We start from the raw sequence: 24,807 nt of genomic DNA, 5'->3' as shown, positions 1-24,807 counted from the left end.
CAAATTATATCTCCATGAAGCCCCAAGTAAAACAGTTCCTTCGACTGGACCAACAGAACCTAACTCATCATCACAGCCTGCTGCCAGAACTACGCAAGGAGCCCCAGGTGCCTCAGCAGCATTCCACAGAGCGGTACTCCAGCTCAGCGTCCTTCCCCTCCCCTCCCCTGACACCACCTCCAACCAGCTGTCCTATTAGAAGCTCAGGCAACTGATCCTGAGGAACACTAGAGCAGCTGTCTGGCTCAGCAGCCTGGAACGTGGGGCCCTCCAGCTGGCCCCGGGTCTTCCACCTGTACACTGAACATATCATCATGGCTTCCACTTTCTAGTCTCTGCTGGCCACCAGCCCAGAAATCAAGCCTGTGCTTGCAAATTTCCCAAAGTCCTGGTGGGCAGCCTGCTTTCCCATAAGCTGGAAGATGTCAAGCTGAACACTGGATTACATTTCCTCTGTTCCCACACATATACTTCTCCAAAATGATACAACTTGTCTTTTAATTGCAATGAATACTAACACAGGACAAGAGACACAACAAGGATAAAGGGTAACAGGCCAGTCAGTGACACCCAAAGCAATTCAGAGATACAGTCAACCCAGTCCTAAAAAGGGTCAGAGGGCCCAGCCCGATGGCTCAGTGGCTAAATCATCACCTTGCAAGCACCAGGATCTCATGTGGGTACCAGTTTGTGTCCTAGCTGCTCCACTTCCCCTCCAGTTCCCAGCCTGTGGCCTGAGAAAGCAGTAAAGGACAGCCCAAAACCTTGTACCCAGAAGAAGCTCCTGCCTCCTGGCTTCAGATCAGATCAACTCCAGGCACTGCAGCCATTTGGGGAGTGAACGAACGGATGGAAGATCTTTCTCTCTGTCACTCCTTTCTGTAAATCTGATCTGCCTTTCCAACATAAATAAATAAACAAACAAACAAACAAACAGCAGGACCAGGAAGAGCTGGTCTTCCACAGACAAAAGAGGACAAAAAAAGGCACCGAGGAGTCCACACTGGCCAAGGGCTTAAGCCAGGAATACACTCATGCACCTGACCTCAACCAGTACCTCTGCACAGCACCACCCCAGGTGCAAAGGCTAATTAGACTTTGAAAGCTATTGAAACAATGACCCAAGGTGGGAAGTAGTAAGCACGGGTAGGTGCCCACTCCTAGGAGGGAAAGAGCAGATATCTCCCAGTCAGGGGTCTGACAGAACTTCAGGACAGAGGGAGACAAGCACACAGCTGGCAAAAGAAAACAAATGGAGAGGTGCAAACCAAACCACAGGCAGTGTCGCGAGGTTGCCACCATTTGGCAAAAGTCCAGCCCATATGAAGGCAGACAATGTGACAAGGAAATTAAAACAAGCTGAAGGGTCTAGTAAACCAGCATTGCTTTTCAAAAGCACCAGGGAATTTCTGAAGTGCAAATGGGCAGCAGAGAAAGTCAAACAGGTTAGAGCTGTGTCTTGGGAAAAATTAGCCTGGCACAGGCCTCGGAGATGGCAGGAGCGGGGAGAGACTTGGGGCAGCTGCACCTCAGCAGAGAAGCAGAGGGGACAGGAAAGCAAGGAGGGCGTGCACTGGGGTGATGGCAGCAGACACTACAGAGGCCCTTAGCATGGTCCTACCCAAGACAGACTGGCAGTAGCTGGCAACCAGGCAGATGTGGAGGACAGCCAGGATGCAGTGATCGGGTGAGGTTTCCAGCAAGGACAAAGGAACCTCCTACAGTGTCACTGCGTTGGAGAAGATGATGAATTCTACTTGGCTTATTACACATCTGCACACAGAATGAGCTGCCAGATACTAGAAAACTGGAGCATAACTCAGGGGGAGAAATTAGCCAGCCATCTGCACAATGGTGGTAGCCCACAATGTTCGTGAAATGATATGATTGCCAAGAAAGGGTACACTGACACAGAGGATGGATAGGACAGGAAAAAGCAAACCACGTGCCTTGGCTTTTCCTCCCTGTGCCATGGCTGTGAGGGCCCCTAACCCTGCAGAAGTCCCGTGCCCCATTCTACCCTGATAAAATACGGGATAGGGCAACTTTTAGAAACACAGAGAGGGAAACATAGAAGATATAACAATGAAGCTAACAAAGATGTAGGAAAAGAACCAAGAGTCAGCAGTTAAGGAAACAAGCAGCAAGGGCAAAACAAGTCAGGGTCATGAGCAGGGTTTGCTCCCCAAGAGTAAAGAACACAAATGCCCCTGGCCTTGAGTGGACCAAGGGGTTCAGGGCAAGTAGTCAACAACTCAAAAACAGCACACAGAACTGAAGGTGGAGTACTACGCAGCCTACCTACCCATACAAGATCTCATTAGAAAAGGCAGGGCTGGCGTCACAGCTCAAATAGCTAATCCTCTCCCTCCAAGCACCAGTTCCTGTCCTGGCTGCTCCACTTCCCATCCAGCTCCCTGCTGTGACCTGAGAAAGCAGCAGAGGAGAACTCAAGTCCTTAGCCTCTGCACTCAGATGGGAGACCCAGACAAAGTTCCTGGCTTCAGACTGGCTCAGCTATGGCCATTGCAACCATTTGGGGAGTGAACAAGCAGATGGAGGTTCTTTCTCTCTCCTTCTGTCTGTAAATCTGCCTTTCTAAATAAACAAATAAATCTTAAGAAAAAAAAGATTTAAAAAGGTAGGGGAGGTACTGCCAGTTGAAGAGGGGGTACAACCATCTGAACACAGAGGTCCCATTCCCTTCCTTCACAAAAAGAAAAAAAAAAAAATGGGGCCCGGTGGCGTGGCATAGCGGCTAAAGTCCTCGCCTTGAATGCCCCGGGATCCCATATGGGCACTGGTGCTAATCCCGGCAGCTCCACTTCCCATCCAGCTCCCTGCTTGTGGCCTGGGAAAGCAGTTGAGGATGGCCCAATGCATTGGGATCCTGCACCCACGTGGGAGACCCAGAAGAGGTTCCAGGTTCCCAGCTTTGGATCGGTGTACACCGGCCGTTGCGGCTCGCTTGGGAATGAATCATCGGACGTAAGATCTTCCTCTCTGTCTCTCCTCCTCTCTGTATATCTGACTTTGTAATAAATAAATAAATCTTTAAAAAAAAAAGAAAAAAAATCACCTTTTCAGAAATTTACCTGTCCCCTCTAGCTTAGGAAACACACTGGCTGGGCTCACCCCCACCATCCAGCAACTCCACAGTCCCTGGGCAAGAACAGGTGTTTAGCAGCCCCTCCCTAAGTGAAAAGATGAGCTTATGCTCATGAGCAAGCAATAAGAACACCAAGCAGAACAGGATCATTTAAGAGAACCACATTAAAAACAAATCAGCAAAGAATGCAAGAAAAAACAACAACAACAACATAGAATCCAGAAAACTGAGCTAGCAAGAACAATCAGACAGCCAGGCAGGCAGACTAGGCTCACCTGAGGAACCAAAGCCTTGGAAGGCAATGGAAAGATTCCAAAATCTGAGATGCTAAGCACAAGATGGGCAAGGGGAGCCGGCATTGTGACACAGAGATAAAGTTGCCATTGGCAATGCCAGCATACTATATGGATGCCAGTTTGTGTCCCAGCTACTCTATTGTTGACACAGCTTGTTAACGGCCTGGGAAAAGCAGCAGCAGATGACCCAAGTTCTTGAACCCCTGCTACCCACATGGGGACATAAATGAAATTCCTACCTCCTGGCTTCAGTGTGGCCCAGTCCCAGCTGCTGCAGCCATAAGGGGAGTGAACCAGCAGGTGGAGGATCACTCTCTGCCCCTCCCACCCTCCTTGTAATTCTGACTCTCAAAATGAACAAAACAAAAATCTTCATTTAAAAAAAGATGATGGGGCCTAGCGGCTAAAGTCCTCGCCTTGCACACGCCGGAATTCCATATGGGCACTGGTTCTAATCCCAGCAGCCCTACTTCCCATCCAGCTCCCTACTTGTGGCCTGGGAAAGCAGTCGAGGATGGCCCAAAGCTTTGGGACCCTGCACCCGCATGGGAGACCCGGAAGAGGTTCCTGGTTCCCAGCTTCAGATCGGCGCAGCACTGGCTGTTGTGGCCACTTGGGAAGTGAATGATCGGACGGAAGATCTTCCTCTCTGTCTCTCTTCCTCTCTGTGTATCTGACTTTCCGATAAAAATAAATAAATCTTTTTTTTTAAAGTTTTCATTTCGGGCCCGGGTGGAGGGCCTAGCGGCTAAGGCCCTCGCCTTGAACGCGCCAGGATCCCATATGGGCGCCAGTTCTAATTCCGGCAGCTCCACTTCCCATCCAGCTCCCTACTTGTGGCCTGGGAGGGCAGTTGAGGACGGCCCAAGGCTTTGGGATCCTGCACCTGCGTGGGAGACCTGGGGGAGGTTCCTGGTTCCAGGCTTCAGATCGGCACAGCACCGGCCGTTGCGGCTCACTTGGGGAGTGGATCATTGGATGGAAGATCTTCCTCTCTGTCTCTCCTCCTCTCTGTATAGCTGACTTTGTAATAAAAATAAATAAATCTTTAAAAATAATAATAATAATAAAAGTTTTCATTTCTCCAGTGAAAATACTCAATCTCATCTCTTTGAACCAGATAAACATAACTACATTAGTGTTGTCCTGGAAACTTCAATTATCGGAGCTCCCGAAGTTATAAAGGTAATTTCTGCTGCTTCTGCTTGGTTCTTTTCATGTTATTTTGATTGTATTATGTCTGACCCTTTTTTTATTATTATTATGGTTGCACATTATGTCTCCACAATTGTTCTAATAACAATTTGAGGTCAAATCAATGATAACATCTTCCAATTTGGATTTCCATTCACTCCTGCCAAATACCTAAGACAAAGGTGACCCATCAGCTCAGTCTCCTCTCAGAGACTAAAGTACTCAAAGTGGGGCTGCACGGAGCTGCGTGCGACCAGTGCACCCCCTCTTCCAGGCTGTGGCCTTCAGGGTCCCATTTCAAATAGTAGCGATTCACAGGACCACATACCCCCCGCATTAGCAGGGCCAGAATTCTAATCCTTATCCCTGTAGTCTGAAAGGGCCATCAAATAACCACTCATTTTTCCACTTGATTTCTGCAAAACTCAGCAAGCTGGACAGAAATGGCTGCAAACACTAGGCCTCATTCCCAAGGCTTTTACCCTCTCCCAGATACGCACTCTCACACTGCCTCTTAAATTGCTTGCAGCAGATTTGGGGGTGGGGTGAAGAGTGAGCAGAATCTGCCTGGCCTTTCTAGTTATCTGAATAAAGACCAGTTCCAACTACTCCTGTGCAGAACAGAGTGGCAGCATCGACGCCCCTCAGCTCTCGCCCGCAGTCCGTGTCTGCCCTCAGTGCCAGGGGCCTTCTTCTTCCTGACAAGACCCTCCTGAGCACTCACCTTCTTCCCCTCCTGGATCAGAGAAGTCCCCACAATGTCGCAGCCTAGCCTCCTCAATCTGCTCTGCATCTCGTCTGTATCCAGCCCCTGCAGAACTCCACCGCACCCACTGTTCTCGTCATACATGCACTCCCACCAACGAAGGAAGGGCCTGGCCCTCCGTCCCTCCTGCCGCATCGGGTTACCAGCTCCCATCCCACTCCTTTTCTCTCATTCCCATCCTTGTCAAGGCTTGAACTTTTAGTCGGAACTCACACTCTTTATTCCTTCCAAGACATATTCTTTAGTCTACCTCAGAATATGATTTTTGACCTCATCTCCACAATAAAACAAGGTTTTGGGTACTTCTAGAGAGAAAAACCCTCGTTACTTACAGGCATCTTCTGTTTGTTGTGCAGTATGCCCTTGACCAGTCCTCTGGACTAAAACCCTTTTAGTCCTGGTTAGGACGCAACCCTCTGGTTCATCTGTGTCTATTAACAGTTCGCAGATTTTCCTTGCCGACTCTTTTTGTCACTTGCTCTTTTTTTCTAAGATTTACTTTTATTTTAAAGGCAGGAGTGACACACAGAGAGAAAAACAAAGAGAGATATTCCATCCACTGGTTCACTCCCCAACTGGCCAAGCACCTAGAGCTGGCCCAAGTCAAAGCCAGGAGCCAGGAGCCAGGAGCTTCTTCAGGTCATCTGTATGGGTTTAGGGGTCCAGCTACTTAGACCATCCGCTGTTGCTTTCGCAGGCACATTAGCAAGCAGCTGGGTCAGAAGTGGAGCAGCAAGGTCTCAAACTGGTGCCCATATGAGATGCCAGCATCATAGGCAGCAACTTAACCCACTCTCCCACAGTGCCAGCCCCCTGCAAGGGTCTATTATTAGCCCCATCTCTCACCTCTATTAAAGAGTTAAAGCTACAACTCCTCCCCTGCTTCCAAAGCTCTTCTTTAACTTTCCAACTTCCTGCTGAGTAATACTGGCAAGCACTTTGAATGCAACATGTTTCTAATTCAACTTATTATTCTCCTCAAACTAAATTTTCCACCTGCACACTGCATCAGATTAATGACTTCATTATCATCCCCAAGGAGCAAACAGTAGTCATCTGATTCTTCTCTCCATTAATAGCCTATTACCAAATTCTCTCTATACTACCTACAAAATGTGTCCTAAATAGATTACTTCCTTCCCAACTTGATTTGCACTGACTGAACTCTGGTAATTCCAACATTACAGCATAAAGATGACAAGAGTTTCTTAATAGTTTTCAACCATCCATTTTTACCTAAAAGACCAAAGATGTCTTACAACAGCACCTTCCCAAAACTCAGGTCTCTTCACTGCGACTCTAACCTCTCTCCTCGGTCTCTTATCTACTAGAAGTGTTTCCAGGGGCTGGCATGGTGACATAGCAGACTAATCCTCCAACTGCTGCACCAGTACACCAAATGGTACCAGTTCATATTCTGGCTGCTGCACTTCTCGTCCAGCTCCGTGCCTGTGGCCTGGAAAAACAGTAGAAAATGACTCACATCCTTGGAACCCTGCACCCACGTGGCAGACCCAGAACCAGCAGAAGTTCCTGGCTCCTGCTGATGCACCTGGGAAAACAGCAAACAGTCCAAGCACTTCAGTCCCTGCCACCCTCATGGGAGACCAAGACGGAACTCCAGGCTCCTGGCTTCAGCCTCTTCCAGTCCCAGCAGCTGCAGGTATTTAAGACGTGAACCAAACATGGACGAGAGATCTCTCTCTCTCTTTTTCTTGTCCCTTCACAATGGGGCCAGAACAATGGTATTACCTTAGCTGTTCCACTTCCCATCCAGCTGGGAAAACAGTATGGCCCAAGGCCTTGGGACCCTGCACCCATGTGGGAGACCCAGAAGAAACTACTGGCTCCTGGCTTTGGAGCGGCTCAGCTGCAGCCATTGTGGCCATCTGGGGAGTGAACCAGCAGATGAAGATTTCTCTTTGTCTCTCCCTCTGTCTCTTTGCTTCTCTGATTATGAAAATAAATGGAAATGATACCAAAGTAAAAAACTGTAAATTAACGTTAGGCATTAGAAGTAGTTAATGTATATAAATTACATTATTATAAGGTAGTAAGGGAAACATTTTTTTAAAGCAGTAAAGGAAATTAAGCAAACTAACAATCAAGCATGTGGGGAGGGATAAAATATTCTCACAAATGTAGACCATAAAATTTTCACGTATTCTTCTTCATGAAGCTACTAAAGGCTATGCTCCAGCAAGATGACAAAGTGCAAGAAAAGATGATATGGGGGAAAAAAATGAGGAGACCCAGTACAAAACAAGTGCAAGGAAACTCTCCAGGATGACAGAAAAACGAGATGCTCTGATGGCAAATGCACATCAGATACAGGGGCCACCTCCACGCTGGAGGACAGTGGTTGAGACGCAGCAGCGCCGATAGAAAGAGTGCTATCACAAAGATCCCTGCTACCAAAGCACTGTCTTTTCTTTAAAAACAGATTTATTTGAAATGCAAACAGACAGGAAAAGAGAAAGAGAAATATTCCATCCACCGGTTCATTTCCCTATTTGCTGAAACATCCAAGACTTGACCAGGTCAAAGCCAGGAGCTTGAACCCCCATCTGTGGTTCGCAGGTAGCTGGCAGGGGCCCAAGTTCCTGAGCTGTCCTCCAGGCCTTCCCAGGTGCGTCAGTAGGGATCTGGATTGGCAGCAGAGCAGCCGTGGCTTGAACCAGCACTCCAATAAGGGATGCCACAGTAACGAGCAGGGGCTTACTCCACGTCACCACAATGTCCGTCCCTTGACTGTTTTCTGAATCTGAGGCAGAAAACCTGAAGAAGCCTGAGGAAACTTCACCAGAATCTGTTGAAGTTCCTACTCGCCCTTCCGGCATCATGACTCACTTGAGGTCCCTTACTTCACCACACAGACGTGTTCTACTCGGACTCTGAGCACAGGGATTCATCACAGGACAGAGGACTTGGTCAGTTTCCTTTTATGTAAAACAAGAACTGCATTACTCATATGTCACAACCAGAAAGACACACAACACAGAAAATGAGAAACCGCAGAGATAGGTTACCTACCAGGGGTACGTAAGATCAGGGTGAGTAAGTTGTTTCTGGAAACTGGGAAGGGAGAAATGGATGTGGGGCAGCATATCACTGTACTTGCCTTGTTTTAACCTGACTTTCAGAGCCACATTCATGTCTCACATACTCAAAAAATAAATACAATAAAATACACACAAATGGAGGGGGCAAAGTCTAAAATGTGATGAAATGAAAGCAAATTTTCCTGACTACACTTAAACTATATACATCGATGGAAAACTGAAAGACACAAATGAGATGAGACTCTTATGTTGATGAACTGAAATAATTAACACTGTCCTAGACTCAACACTATCTCCACCAAAATTCCAAAGACAGTTGCACAAAACTAGGGGGAAAAACACCCTACAATTCACATTGAATCCCAAAGACCCCAAAGTCACATTGAATAAAAGGACCAAAAGGGGAGGGGGTGGAGCAATGGGGGCAGGCATTTAGCCAAGCAGTTCAAACATCTGTATTCCACAGCAGTTTCTGTGTCTGATCCCAGTTCTGGTTTCCAATTTCAGCTTCCTGCTAATGATGATCCTGGGAGGCAGTGGTGATGATCCAAATCACTGAGCCTCCATCACCCACGTGGGAGACTTGTTCTCAGCTCCTGGCTGCAGCACAGTCAGCCCATCCCGATCCCTAGCCTCTGCAGCCCTGCGGGGACTGAATGAGAAAATGAGACTCCTCTTGGACTTGCTTGCTATCTCTCGCTCTCTCTCTCTCTCTCCATCTCTTTCCCTTCCCCAAGCAAAAGATAAATATGTTTTTACTTTTCAAACAAGGAGGGATTATACAATATAATCTCAAACTACACTAATCAAAACAACAGGGTACTGACACACACAAAAAAAAAGACCAATGGAACAGAATAGAGCCCAGAAATAAACCCATGCATTTACACGCAGTTGGTCTTCAACAAAAATGCCACAATACAGAGCTGGAGAAGAGCAGTTTTTAATGAATCGTGCTGTTAAAACAGAATAACCACACACAGCAGTATGAAATTAGCGCCTCCTCTCATAGTCTGTGTGAAAAACCAACTAGAATGCACTAAAGATGTAAATGTAATGTTTGAAACTAAAATATATAGGGAGAAAACAGAGGCCAAAGCTCCATGATGTTAGTCTAAGACAAGATTCTGAGAAGTAAACTCAGAAGCAATCTTTGTGTCTGACAAGGCGTCAGCATCCAGAAAATGTAACAAATCCAGCGTGGTGGTACAGCACACACAGCTGTCGACAGCCTGCAACCCCGCCATCCCATCTGGGTCATGTTCTGGCTGCTGCACTTCTGCTCAACGTCCCCGTCAGGGTCCAGGAAAAGCAACAGCAGGTGGTCCAAATGCTTGGGCCTGGCCACTCATGGAAACATATTCCTGGCTCCCGAGGAGTACACCTGCAGATGAACAATTCTCTTTCTCTCTCTCCTTCCCTCTCTGTCTCTAACCCCAACTGTCAAATAAATAAATCTTTGGGGAAAAAGAAAGAAAAACATAAGGAATATAAACAAGTCAACAGCAAGAAAACAACTAAGGCATTTTTGAAGATCCTCAACAGACGTTTCTCAGGAGAAGCAATCCAAATGATCAACAGGTAACATGGGAAAACACTCAGGCATGGGGAGCGGGAGGGGAGACCCCAGTGCCTATTAAGCCAGGTCTCTTTTCAATGACTCATGGGCCATACAGTGGCATCACTTTCTTCAAGAAGGTTCTTCATTTTCTTTTTATTTCTTCAGTGACACATTACTGCGTTTTTTATTTCTTTTTTTTTCTTCCTGTTGTTGATTTTTTTGTGTGTGGCTTTTCATTTAAGGAGATATACAGTAACTGTGTAATAGAGACTGTCATATACAGATGTGAGGGTACAATGTAGTATGCATCTCTACTTCCAGATCAGAGATAGATTACTAATGAAACTATAAGCTGTATCTGAGAATAGGATGCTGGACTCTGCCACTGTCCATGCACGCCCACAATGATGGACATATGACTGTTTATGAAGAACTATACTATAGTAATTATATATGGGAACTCAGTGTGGGAGAAGACAACTTGGGGAGGGGTTAAGGGAAATCCCAGGGCCTATGTAACTATATCATAAAATGATACTAATAATTTTTTAAAAAGGTTTAAAAAGGAAAAGAAAAAAGAATTTAAAAAAGAAAAAAATATTCAGCATGGCTAATTATCAGGAATATTAAAATGAAAATGAAAATGTTAGTGAAAATGCAAATTAATAGAACAGCCATCACGAAAAAAGTCTACAAGTCTATCCATAAGCTAAAACCAGCAGCAGGACAGGCCTTTGGTGAAGCACTGACGGTACTCCTCAGGGCACCTGCGTCCCACGTCAGAGGGTCTTGGTTAAGTCCTGGCTCCACCTCCAATTCTGGCTTCCTGCCGGTGCACACTCTGAGAGGCAGCAGGTGACAGCTCAAGCACTTGAGAGTCTGCTCAGGAAGCCCAGAAACAACGACATTGCAGTCGCAAGGAGTGTATCTAGTATCCAGACCTCAGTTTCTAAACACGACTGGCCATGAAAATGAAGCAGCTCCTTAGACAAACAGCCAATGCTGAGACTGGGTAGCAAAGCACAGAAACGAGAGGAGTTGGCAAATCAAGGCCCCAGGCCAAATCTACACAGCCACCTGGCTTTCTAAGCCACCTTTACTGCAGCGCATCCCATCACGCCTTTACCAGTTGACTACAGCTGCTGATTGCTGCAAACACCGAGGGAAGAAGCTGGGACAAAAAGCCCACAGAGCTGAAAATATTTACAATCTGGCTGCTTTGCAGAAAAAGTTTGCCAAGTCCTGGCCTAGAATATCTTTTTGCTCCAGAAATACTCAAAAAATGATGGAGGCATGTCAAAATTTCACAGGATCCAGTTGAAAAAACTCCTATTGGCTGAACAAGACAATATTTTAAATGACGAATTATAAACCATAAATTAAAACCTATGAGTTCATACTGATGAAAGAAGAAAAAATAAATACATGAAAGAGGGAAGCTCCTCTTAACTGTCAGAATGCCAACTAATAAGTGTCGAAAATGATGGAATTAGAAAACACCGCTGAAAACAACTGGCGCAATAATTAATACTCATCAACACATGAGAAAACAGGTGGACAAGAAGTTAGAGGAGTCCCAAATGATCCTCAAAGAAAACCAGGACACACATAGAGAAAGGTCATGTCCTGTCCATGGAGAAGTCCACCCAGCAGGCCCGCTTTACCCAAGTGACGACAGTGACCATCTGCCACGGAGCCAATCCATCAGCATCCCACGCTTCCTGGCAGGACACCTACCACACTCCACACCTCAGTTTCGAAAAGCCAAACTCATGGACCTGCTATGAAACAAGTGACCTGGGGCCCGGCGTGATGGTGTAGTGGTTAAGGTCCTAGCCTTGCATGCGCCAGGATCCCGTATGGGCGCCGGTTCTAATCCCAGCAGCCCCACTTCCCATCCAGCTCCCTGCCTGTGCCCTGGGAAAGCAGTTGAGGACAGCCCAAAGCTTTGGGACCCTGCACCGCGTGGGAGACCTGGACGAGGCTCCTGGCTTTGGATTGGCTCAGTTTCAGCCACTGTGGTCTCTTGGGGAGTGAAATATCAGACGGATGATCTTCCTCCCTGTCTCTCCTCTCTGTATATCCGCCTTCCCAATAAATATTAAAAAAAAAAAAAGACCTGAAGTCTTAACAAAAAAAAAAGCACGAAAATAAAAACTGTTTCAGATTTAAAAAGACTAATACACACAACAGTTCTTTTCATATGACACAATTGGGAAATCTGAATAACATTTATACATTAGTAAAAGGCATTCTGTATATCAATGTATATATCAATGTTGATTTCTTGGTTTTGATCATTGTACAGTGGTTATAAAAACTGATGGCTTTACAATTTACTCTCAAACAGCTCCAAAAAAACAGAGCAAGCAGGCAGCAATAATAAAACAAATATGGCAAAACGCAACATTGGGGATCTGGCGAGAAACAGAAATTCTTCGCTCCATTCTTGCAACTCTTCTGTAGATCTAAAATTACTTGGTCTTCAAAAGAATCCAAGTCTTTACTTGCAGAATCATTCCTGTTTTGTTCAATTACATTTTTACTCATGCTAAAGAGTATTCTCAACAACTGACAATATTACAATTTAAAAACACCCCTTACGTGAAATGTAAATGATGCATTACATAAAAGAAGTCCAAATAATTAAAGGGTATGGGAACTACAAGGTTATTCCATCCTGCTCATACGAGCCAAACAGATTTATTAGCTGCAAGCTCAAATAAAGTGATCTCAAATGAGAGTTATGTCAGTAAAAACGCCACCTCTTAACAGGTCAGAAGTGACTTTATTCACTTACATTTTACCAAATATTTTAAGGATTTAGAAGATTAAATGTCCTGAAAGGGACAAGAGCCCAGTACTTTTTACAAACACAGCTGTTGGTTAAAGCTCTTGAGAAAAGACAAGTTCTGGAATAGAACTCAGTTGTAGAAAAGAGATAATGGCTATAAAATATTAAACAAATTTGGAATCCCTTATTGTTAATCCAATAGCTCTGTTCTTTCCAAATACATACTTCATTTCTGTATGCTACACCCTCTCTGCAGGTCTTACATACTGAAAAAATAGACTTACAAGGTCTCTACACTGATGGTACTTACAACCTAAAGAAAGAGAATGGACAGAAACCAGGCACACAGGTAATACGGTAAAGCAGCAGAGAGATGAGATAGTGACACACAGCACGGGCAGAGGACTTGACTTCAGCAGAACCTTCCTGGCAGAGGGCAGGACAAGTGCAAAGTCACCAAAGAAAGAACAACTCACACATTCAAATTAAAAAAAAAAAAAAGGCTTCCCTATATAGTAGATGATAGCAAATAATAATCAATGTATTTTAGGTGTAGGAATAGCACTATATGTGAAAAAACATTCATACTGCATAGTAAGATTTTATAGATGTGCATAAACGATGCCAAGGATTTCTTTGAAACAACTTAACAAAATGAAGAAAGTTGGGGCAGATGTCTGCCCTCGCAGTTGGGATATCTAGGTTCAGCGCCCGCCTCTGGCTCCCGACTCCAGCCTCCTGCTCATGCCCGCCAGGAGAGGCCACGGAGATAGATGCCTCCAGTGATCAGGTCCCTGCCACCCACCTGACTGACCTGGGTTGAGCTCCTGGCTCCCAGCTCCAGCCCCACCTCCCCCGGCTGTTAGCAGCATCTAGGGAATAAACTCATGTGTCGTCCCTCAAAGAAAAAAATGGTGTGTGGGCATTTGCTGTGGCAGTTCAAAAAACACCCACATCCCGAATCAGAGTGTCTGGGTTCGAGTACTGGCTCCACGCTCCATAAATGTCCCTGTTGATGGCAGATAGTGGCTGCAATAGCTGGGTCCCTGGCAACCACAAAAGAGACCTAGGTTGAATTATTAGTTCCTGGCTTTGGCCTGGCCCTACCGTGCTTGCTGGAGACATTTGAGCAGTGATCCCAGTCCGTCTCTACCATTCAAGTAAATAAATAAATTTAGAAGCGGTTTTAAAATTCATAGACAATTAAAGGAAAAGGTACTTTTAAAAAATGATAAGGCTAATGTGCAAAAGTTCACCAATTTAGGTGAAGCATTAATGAGGATAGAAGTACTATTCCATTTTGTATGCTTTAAATGTTTTGTAATCATTTTTAGAAATTCTGTGTAGCAGAGCTTCATGTAAAAACTGACACCTGGGGCTGGCACGGTGCCTTAGAAGACTGATCCTCTGCCTGCGATGCTTGCATCCCATATGGGCACCAGGTTTAGTTCCTTCCAATCCAGCTTCCTATTTATGGACTGGGAAGGCAACAAACAAGGTGCAAAGCCTTGGGTCCCTGTGCCCACATGGGACACCCCAAGGAAGCGCCTGGCTCATGGCTTCAGAGTGGCTCAGCTCTGACCATTGTAGCCATTTGGGGAGTGAACCAGCAGAAAGATTTCTCCATCTCTCCCTCCTCTCTCTGTAACTCTTTCAAGCAAAACATAAAATAAAATAGATCTAAAAAAGTTAATGAAAGAACCTGATAACACCTTCTACCCTCCTTCTTTAACTACCTCAGCTCAACCACTGCCTCTTCCATTCTGTCTTCTGAGAGACACAGGTCCACACCAGCCAGATCCTGTAACTAAATCCAGCCTCCCTGACAGGTAAAGCTAACCTACCTAGGGCATGGTCAGAAGCCAGAGAGTACTGAAAATATGAGAACATAAACAACCACACACTGAGAAACAAGCCCTTCTGAAGGAGATAACTGGGAATAGCAGGGCCAAGGAGCATCCTTCCAGAATGAACACACACAGTGGGCCTCTTCCCATCCATCCCGCAGAGGCCACTCTGGCCAAGACTTGCTGATTGTGAAATCAGTCTTGGTCTTACTTGACCTTGCTGTGGCATCTGACACAATGGAACAGTTCTTCCCCTTCTAGAACTTCACTTGTTCCCTGGCCAATGCCCATGCTTCTTCCTTCTCAGAGCAAGGGTCACACCCACAGCCCCTCCCCAGAGATAACTAGTGACCTGTGTCCCAGGAGATCCAGTCTGGAGGAACCAAGAGTGAGTCCCTCTGGAAACCCAAACATCTCTAATTTACCACAATGTTCTGGAAATGAGTGTCACAAACATCTTCTGGTAACAAAATCCTGAAAAGCCTTTGATACCATACCACTGTAAGTGATGAGCAAAATATCACCAGCTCCTTTCACAACACACAGTTGAGCTCTTGAGAAAGAAATGAAAATCCCCAAGGGCTCAAAATCAAGAATCCAGAGAGAGCAAACACTGTGGCTGAGGGATCAGCACCTTGTGGTGTGAGTAACACTGAGCTGTGTGCTCTAAAGCCACATGGGGCGGGGCAGGAGATACTATCTTGAAGCCCTGAGATATACACACGTAGAAGCGAGTTCCCTGCAAAACCTCAGTCCCTGGAAGCTCAACAATTTCACTGAAAAGACACACTAGAAAAATCACACTCAGGCCCTGTACTGTGTGGCACTGTGGTGCAGTAGCACCCTGTGGTGCTGGCACCCCACGTGGGCACCAGTTTGGTTCCTGGCTATTACACTTCTGACAAGCTCCCTGTTAATGTGCCTGAGAAAGCAGCAGAGCATGGCCCAGGAACTTGGGCCCCTGTATCCACATGGAAGTCCTGGAAGAAGCTCTAGCCTCCTGGCTTTGAACCAGTCCAGCTCCAGCTGTTGTAGTCATTTGAGGAGTGAGTCAGTAAATGGAAGATTCTTTCTCTCTTTCTCTCTTTCTGTCTCTCTGTCTCTCTCTCTCTCCCTCTCCCTCTCCCTCTCTCTCTTCCCTCTCCCTCTCTTTCTCTCTTGGGGAATGAACCAAGGGATGGAAGATTGTGTGTGTGTGTGTGTGTGTGTGTGTGTGTGTATTTCATTCTCAAATAAATAAACATCTGCTGTAGAATACAGGTTAAGCCTGTGTCAGTTTTGACCCAAGCTCCAGCCGGGAACCCAGAAACACTCCTAACTAGAGCTTACGCACATACAGTATTGTCAACATAACTAACATGAAACACCAGCTTAAAGCAACCCTGAACTCCAGGTAGTATGCTGGAGTGCCAAAGGATATAGAAAGAGGAAGGACATGCAGAGAAAGAATTCCATCAGCTGGCATATTCCTCAAATGGACACAAGCACTGGAGCTGTGCCAGGTCAAAGCAGACAGGAGCCCAGAACTTCTTCTGGGTCTGCCATGTAGCTGCATGAACCCAAGGACTTGGACCACCTGCTGCTGTTTTCTCAGGCATATCAGCAAGGAGCTGGATTGGAAGTGAAGCAACAGGGACTTAAATGGGCATTTATCAGGGATACCAGCACTATATAGTCAGAAGCTTGTCATGCTATGCTACAATGTTAATTCCTAAAAGACAGATCTTTCAAAAACTAAATAAAACTTCTAAAGGTAAAAAGTTTGGACCAGCACTGTGGTAAGGTGGGTAAAGACACCACCTGTGGCAATGGCATCACATATGGGTGCTGGTTCAGAACCCTTTTGTTCTACTTCCAATCCAGCACCCTGCTAATGTGCCCAGGAAAGCAGCAAGATGGCTCAAGTGCTTGGGCCCCTGCACTCACATGGGGGACCAGGTGAAGCTCCTGGCTCTTGGCTTCAGCCCTGCCCATTGAGGCCATGGAGGGTGTGAACCAGTGAATGGAACATCTCTCTGTCTCTCTGTCTCTCTCATTCTCCCTCACTTTTTGTCGCCCCATCCCTGTCTGCAACTCTGCCCTTCAAATAAATAAATAAATATTTTTAAAGGCAAACGGTAACTAACTGGTGGGTAGCATCAATGCACTACACTACCTCCTCTTAACTTTCAAAATCACATTAGATTGTTAGAAGTATAACTGTATTGCATGTGTTTCTCAATGTTTGTACAGGAGACACTTGACTAAGCACGCAGCAGGAAGAAAGAAGGACCTAAATGGAGGTAAGGTTTTTGAAGTGGCAGATGCAGATGCTAGCAGTGATTAATTCAACAGAATTTATGCTAAAACTGCAAGATCTTTTGCAGAAATAAACTTGTCTTAAGATTTTAAAAACTGAAGGAACTAGAATAAAATAATGAACAGCAACAACAAAAGAATCAGCTTGGAGGAATGACCCTACCCAATTTGAAGCAAATGAATCTATACAAAAGAGAAAGAGCAGAAAATGGAAAGCTGAGAGAGGTTTATATACAAAGTCACCTTAATAAAACATCAGCCTAACATTGTAAATTCTCAGTGAAAATCTCTAGGGAATTAAAGTTCAATGCTGCAGACCCTCAGAGCTAACTGTGGGGCTCCTGGACTCAATCAATGATTTGCTGAACACACACAAAAAAAGAAAAAAATTAGAAAAACAGCACTGTATCATCTTCAAGTTTAACCACCAACTACGGCTCTAATTTACAAAGGATTATAATTTTTGGTGGAATCAGGGTTTACATAGCTTTGACTTTTAAAAGCATTATACTAAAAAATATAATTAACCGTCTTAGATTGTGAAATATTTTATCTGTTTGTGCAACCCAAAACTTAGCTAAATAACAGCTCAAGTTTGTTTAAAAATTCCACCACCTTATTCCCACCAAAATCCCAAGCTCTTTTACAGATATAAATAACCTCATATAAGTAAGCATTCAATTTGAGGTTGAAATAGTGAAACTCATAGAAATTTTGCTTCCTCCACTCACGTGCACATCAGTCCACTGGACTCAAGCTGCACTCACCAATGTGTCAGTCTCTGTGTCATCATTCTAGACCTGGCCAACAGCACCTCTCTCTCTCTCACAGTGTGCCCTTCCTAACGTGGTTCCAATTCTGTGACCACCCTGCCTGAAACCCATCACGGGGCCCAAGAGTAGATGCTGGGATAGCTAACCTTGCCACTGTGGTCCAAATATAAGCCTTTTGGGCTTTATGATTCTAACTAAAACCTTCACTTGTTCATTCATTCATTCAATGAACAAATATCTATTGACTCCTACATGGGACCAACCTTAACGAGCATAGAAACAGTAAAGTCCTTCCTATCACAAAGACTATAAGATGGAAGAAAAACATTAATCAATTATGCAAATTGATTGGTAACCTCAAAGTGAATGGGCCCTCTGGAATGAGAAGGCATATAACACTCTCAAGGAATGGGGCTGCAGCTTCAAGAACAAAGAGAAAAGTAAGGTAAGGTGAGGCTGGAGGGAAAACAGGATACATTAGGAAGTTTGGATTTTTACCTTATAAACAGTGAAGGATACTAAAGTATATTAGTAAGGAGGGCAAGGTCAGATTTATATTCTCCTAAGATTCATCTAGCTTCAGGGTAGAAAATGGACCAGGGACAAAAAGACAAGAATGAGTTGGCCCCCACTTAGGAGGCTTCTGGAGCACTGGACCCAACACGGTAGCCTAGTGGCTAAATCCTTGCCTTGTATGAACCAGGATCCTGTATCGGTGACGGTTCAGGTCCCGGCTGCTCCAGTTCCCTTCCAATTCCCTGCTTGTGGCCTAGGAAAGAAGTAGAGGATGATCGGAAGATTTGCGACCTTGTACCCACATGGGAGACCAGGAAGAAGCTCCTGGCTCCTGGCTTCAGATCAGATCAGCTCTGGCCATTGCAGCCACTTGGGGAGTGAGCAAGCGGATGGAATATCTTTCACTGTGTCTCTCCTTTTTTTGTAGATCTGCCTTTCCAATTTGAAAAAAAAATCTTAAAAAAAAATACGCTACTAAGACCAAGAATGAATTAAGCCAAAAAAATCAATAAAAGCTGGAGATGAATTGCCATGAAAAAGAAGAGAAAAGGGCTGACCAACGACAACGAGTTTTCTGGCTTGCATAACTGGATAGACAGGAGCAACACCATCATGAGCCCAGGACTGGACATGCTAAGTGGGATACAAAAGCAACATCAAGCAATGCTAAGAAACAGCAAGCCGGAGCCCTGCAGAGGTCTGGACCGAGGTCAACTTTGAGAGTCACCAAAGGAGAAACTATAACTGAACCAATGAGCCTGAAAAATAAAGTATGGAAAAAGAGAAGGGAGTCTAGAAATAAGCCGTGAGAAGCTTCAAAGGTTAACAGACAAAGAGGAAAGAGGGGCCTTACTGGAAGAGGGTGATGTAAGAAAATCAAGGCTTCAAGAAGGTAGCAGGCAATGCAGTCAAAGGCTGCTGAGACTGCAAAACAAAGAACCAGAGCCAGGCTCAGCAGCACAGACGTCTCAGGGGCTTAGGCAGCGTTGTCCTCATGACACAACAGATAACACTTGAAGAAAAATCAGCTCAGGCGTGACCAGGCTGGGGGGAAGGTAGAGCCCTTAGTTCAGCCAACTTACGCGAAGTTGGGCTGTGAAGAAGGGGAGGGACAAGCAAAACGGGCAGTTTGCACTTGTTATTGCGAGTATTTTGATGACAGGAAACCTGAGCTCACAAACACACTGCCAGGAAGGAGTGGAGAAGGCGGGGAGGTCAAGGTGCACAGAGTGTACTCTCACTGCCTCTCCCCAGTCAGCCTCTACCACACAGGCTCAACTCCAACCCCACTTTAAAATTTTACCCAAGGGAGAATCAAGATGGTGGAAAAGGGTAAGGACACATTTAAACAGAGAAATATTAGCCAGTGTGAGGCAGAGAGGGCATATTTCAGGAAACAGAACAGGACAGAACAACAGCAGAGGGGTACCTGGAAACTGACAGACACAGGAAAGCAGCAAAAACAACAGTGTGGTGATGCAGTGACTGATACTCCAGTGGCATTCACAAGTTGTGATCTGAACTGCACCGGCAGCCAGAGCAAAAGAAGAATGAATCACCAACAACAAGGTGGAAAGGGATGTTTACCAGGAGCTCAGGAGGTGAACCCAAAGAACTGTCCATCTGGCTACTCTGTTTCATTTGACCAGGAGCAGACAAAGCAGCAGATCCCAGATGGGCAGTGCAGGAACAGGGTGGAATTCATAGCACAATCAGCCCCCTAGAGCCGTATTGGGCGCCATTTTGTATAAGGAGGCAAGGGCTATGGACATACCGCATATGCACTGAGCTGGGAGTGAGCTCATTTCTGGCTCAGCAAACTGCAACAACGTGGCATCCTACAGGTTCCACTCAAGACAGGTCTGGGTAGCCCTCAGAACTGACAGCCAGCAGATTAAGAACTCTAGTGGTGGCACATCAGGCACCATTTTGTACACTGTGGCAAAGAATTTAAGACTGCAGGGGACAACAGTGAGCTGTGCTTATGCTGGGCTCACAATAACTCACTGAGCTCAATATATTGCACTGGTCCCACAGGGAAAATAATACCCATTTGGGCATTGTACAGGTCAAATAGGTCTGTGTGGACCCAAACCTAACAGCCAACAGGTTCCAGCAAGATCAGCATCACCATCCTAGTTATATAGGACTCCTGGTGTCTCCCTAATCCTGGCACCTGCCGCAACCGGAAGTGGGAGAAAGGCTGTACGGACAACGATGCAGCCTCAGCAGTGTCACAGAAGGTAGAGCATGGTGAACCAGGAACTAGGGCTACGGAGACCATGCTAGAAATCTACCGTTAGAACCCAGACCTGGAACCCACTGGAGGGAGTGGCACAACTGACTGCAAACAAAAAGCCATGTACCAACTACAATAAGTAAAATCGAATTGTAAACCTGTGGGTGACACAGCTTAGAAACCTGCCCCAAGGAGAACATTCTGCTAACCAGAAGCACAATGACCAAGAGCAAAAGAAGAGACACAGGAACAATGAATATTACTGAAGACTCCCCGGCTAAGGAGCAAATACCTTTACCAACTCAGAGTTCACTGAGAAAGACATCGAGAAAATGGGGTAGACAGATTTTAAAACACTTGTTATAAAACTTCTCATCAATAACAACAAGCACATAAAGCAGAAATTCAAGGAATTCAAGCAATATGTCACTCTGAAAATGAATCAAATAAAAGCTGATCTATCAGAAATGAAGAATACAATGGAGCAAATTAAAAGTACAGTGGAGAGCTTCCAAAACAGAATGAAGGAGGCAGAAGAAAGAATCTCAACATTAGAAGATATTTCTTGTCACCAGGGGAAAACAAACAAAAAGCTGGAAGCAGAGCTCGGTCAGGCTAAAAAATGAGTATTCAAATAATGAAAGACACTATTAAGAGGACAAATATAAGAGTTATGGGAGTCCCAGAAAGTGCAGAAAGAGAAGCTGAGTTTGCAAATGTATTTAATGAAATCATAAGGGAAATTTTCCCCAATCTAGAGAAAGAATTGAGAAACAACATCCAGAAGAGGCACAGAACTCCCAACAGGCTTGACCAAAAGCGATCTTCACCAAGACACATGATCACCAAGCTCTCTTCAGTCAAACATAAGGAAAAGATCCTTAAATGTGCACATGGAAAAAATCAGTTGACATATAAAGGAATGCCAATTAAACTCACAGGAGATCTCTCACAGGAAACTCTACAGGCAAGAAGAGAATGGAGCAACATATTCCAGATTCTAAAAGAAAAAAACTGTCGGCCCAGAATAATGTACCCAGCAAAGCTTTCCTTTGCCTTTGAAAAGGAAAAATTCTTCCACAGTCAAGAAAAGTAAAAAGAATTTGCCTCTTCCAAACCTGCCCTACAAAGAATACTTCAAGATGTTCTCTTGACAGAGGAATAGCACCTACCAAAACCAAAGGCAAATGTGAAGAACATCCCAGCAAAATGACAACAGAAGACTAAATCAATGAACAACCCATTCCTAAAATGACAGAACCAAATTACCACCCATTCATATTAACCCTGAATGTAGATGGCTTCAACTCATCAATCCAATGTCACAGATTAATAGACCAGATTAAAAATCAAAACCCATCTATTTGTTTCCTACAGGAGATACATTTCACAACAAAGATCAACAGAAACTATATCTCATGGATTTTGATGTTTTTGTTAGTTTCATCTCTTCAAAACACTTTCTTCTCAATAAATTATTCAGTGACACATAGATCATATAGTAGCATCATTTTCTTCAAGAAGGTTCTTACTTTTCTTTTTCATTTCTTCAGCAACACATTAGTCATTTGATAGCATGTTATTTAACTTCTTGGTGTTGTTAATTTCTTTTTTCTTCCTGATGTTGATTATGTTTTCTGGCTTTCCATTTAAGGGGAAGTATAGTAACTGTGTAATGGAAACTATCAGATCTAGTAGCATGTAATTTAACTTTAAAGTGTTGTAAATTTCTATTTTTCTTCCTGTTGTTGATTTTGTATTATAACTTTTCATTTAAGGGGATATATAGTAACTGTGTAATAGAGACTATCATATCTAGCAGCAAGTTGTTAAACTTCATGGCATAGTAAGTTTCTATTTTTCCTCCTGTTCTTGATTTTGTATTGGCCTTCATTTTAGGGAATATACAGTAACTGTGAAATGGAGATTATCATATCCAGATGTGAGGATACAATGTAGTATGCATCTCTACTTCCAGACCAAAGATGGGCTCCCAATGAAACTGTTAACTATATCTTGACAATAGGCTGCTGGACTCCCTGCCATTGTCCATGCCCACAATGATGGACATGACTGTGTATGAAGAACTATACTATAGTAATTATATAGGAGAACTCAGTGAGGAGGGAGGGATTTGGGGAGGGGATAAGAGAAATCCCACGATCTATGGAATTGTATTATAAAATGATAATAATAAAAAGAAGTAAAATTTTAAAAATAAATAAATACATTTTACCCAGGGACCAACACTGGGGGCAGGTTAAGCTACAGCTTGTGTTGCTGTCATCCCATATCAGACTGTTACTCTGAGCCCCACCTGCTCCACTTCCAACCAGCTTCCTGTCAATGCGCCTGACAGGGCAGCAGATAATGCCATCCACGTGGAAGATCTGGATGGAGTTCCTAGTTCCTGGCTCCAGCTGGTCCAGAGCTAGTGGCGAGTGAACCAGCAGTTACTCTGCCTTTCAAATAAATAACTATTTTCTATCGCATTTAATCCATTAAAGAATGGCTCAGATTGCATCTTCTCTCCCTCTCTGAGTCTTCCCTAATTTCCCTAGCTCTTGGGACAACCTCTTCTGCAGTCCTACAGTTGATGGTTTCACATCTATCTGACCTGCATGGCAAATCCCACAGAACACACACAGAGAAATGAAGAGTGCCCTTCCTGCCCAGTCTCGGTGCCCTCCCCTCTCTTCCCCATGCCGGAACACATACCTCCACCTGCAAAGTCCTGAACAATCACATCCTTCAGCAGGTCAAGTCTTTAAGGTCCTTGTCTGTCCTGTTGACTGCGTTAACGCCAGTGCCCGCAGGAGCCGGCACACAGAGGGCACCTGGGAAATGTTCACCAAATGAAGTCATACAAAGAGGCATTCTGCGACACCCTCAACTATAAATGACTGAGGAGCAAAGGCCATGTCTTACACATCCTTCTACACAGTACTTCTACAGAGTAATTTCTATCTCACGCCTGCAGTAACATGATGATAATTCACTATGGCCTACTGTCACATTCAGACTCAAGGGAGCTTGCCAATAGGCCTTGCTACTAATGAAAAGGAATGAGAAGTCTCTGTCATGTTTCTCAACTCTCATTTTGGAACATAATAATAGATGTCCTTAAAATACTAAATATTGCCCCATTTCCTAGGATTTAAGGAAACCCTTTAAGGAAAACTGAACAGTCCCTTGTTCCTGAGGTTTGTTTTTTTATATGTATAAATTCACATAGTGCTCAAAAATCTTGGTGTCTAACAGCAGATTTGGTGAAAGCTGGAGTTTCATATTTTCATGTCTTGGGGTAATACACAGCACGGCAGACACGCCAGGAAGTGCATGATGCACACTAGCGGGGCGACAGTATCCCTTTCCCCACCACCCTGTGAAGGCAGAATCACCGTGATGCCACCGCAGTACCCCAGTGCTGCTCACACATCACCCACAGCCCGAGTCACACCTGTACTGAGGCAGCATGCAAACGCAACACGGAGGGCACCGTCTAGGGGCTCTCAAACATAAGCTCAGCTACCAAATAAGGCCCCACAATGCTATGAGGCAGGAACTGCTTCATTTCCCAACAAACAGCTTCATTTCTCACATGTACTTTGCACACGATAATAAGATGATTTCAATCTCATTCTTCTTTCTCACATTTTTATTACCACGATTAAGGTCATCTACAGGATGATCAAATTGGAACAAACAAGATTACTTCTTATGCTTTAAAGATGTGTATATCAATTGGCATCTTAGTACCCTGAAATTTATTGCAACCTCTCTTTTTGGGAAAAATACACACATTCTGGAGACAAATTCTAGACAAGCGGAAAACTGCTCAAGTCAAAGTTAAGCACAACAAAACCTTTAGAATGAAAAGAAATCTCTCATCCAGTCAGGGGAGGAAGGAAACCACAGAGAAACTTGAGAAATCAAAAAGAAACAGTCACTGAGTAAACTTCTCACCAGAACCTAAAGAAACACAGGGAGACTCCTGATGTCAGGACTCACGCACTTTCAGAGACCAAAAGCAAATGTCTTATAGAACACAACTCCCAAGGCTTCAGTTTCTCATACCGTAGGGCCATGGGCTTACCTTACTGGAATGTGTCTGTCAGGATGTGTAAACCTGAGCAATGACAAAGCCAACCTGAGAATTCCTTGGAAAGCATGCCAAGGACACTACTTCAGCACCACTGAAAAAGCTATCCTGGAAGGTTGTAGAAACCATCACCTCTATTTCATATTCCTACTATCAAACCAAGTCCATATTAGGTCTCCTCACCTCTCCTCAGCATCATCTTTGCAGGGAAACAGAGCAGCAGGGGTGGAGTGAGGGCTGATTCACTTTC

General features: G+C 44.7%; 1 protein-coding gene across 3 annotated transcripts in view; it reads right to left on the bottom strand.

Moving 5' to 3' along the window:
- Nucleotides 1–24,807, bottom strand: part of DIS3L2 (DIS3 like 3'-5' exoribonuclease 2) — a 371,962-nt gene that overhangs the window by 313,851 nt on the left and 33,304 nt on the right. The window contains exon 1 of one of the 3 annotated variants that reach the window (XM_004577199.2): nt 23,174–23,311. The exons of 1 other annotated variant lie outside the window; for it this stretch is intronic. The gene's annotated coding sequence lies outside the window, so the exon portion shown is untranslated. Of the gene's footprint in view, nt 1–654; nt 759–23,173; nt 23,312–24,807 lie in introns of those variants that run through there. One more of the 3 variants, XM_058665114.1, reaches the window with a different exon arrangement.

This window comes from Ochotona princeps, chromosome 5, assembly GCF_030435755.1.
Source record: "Ochotona princeps isolate mOchPri1 chromosome 5, mOchPri1.hap1, whole genome shotgun sequence".
NCBI classification, from domain to species: domain Eukaryota; kingdom Metazoa; phylum Chordata; class Mammalia; order Lagomorpha; family Ochotonidae; genus Ochotona; species Ochotona princeps.
The sequence above is the reverse complement of the archived record's forward strand: the minus strand, read 5'-3'. Positions and strand labels throughout refer to the sequence as shown.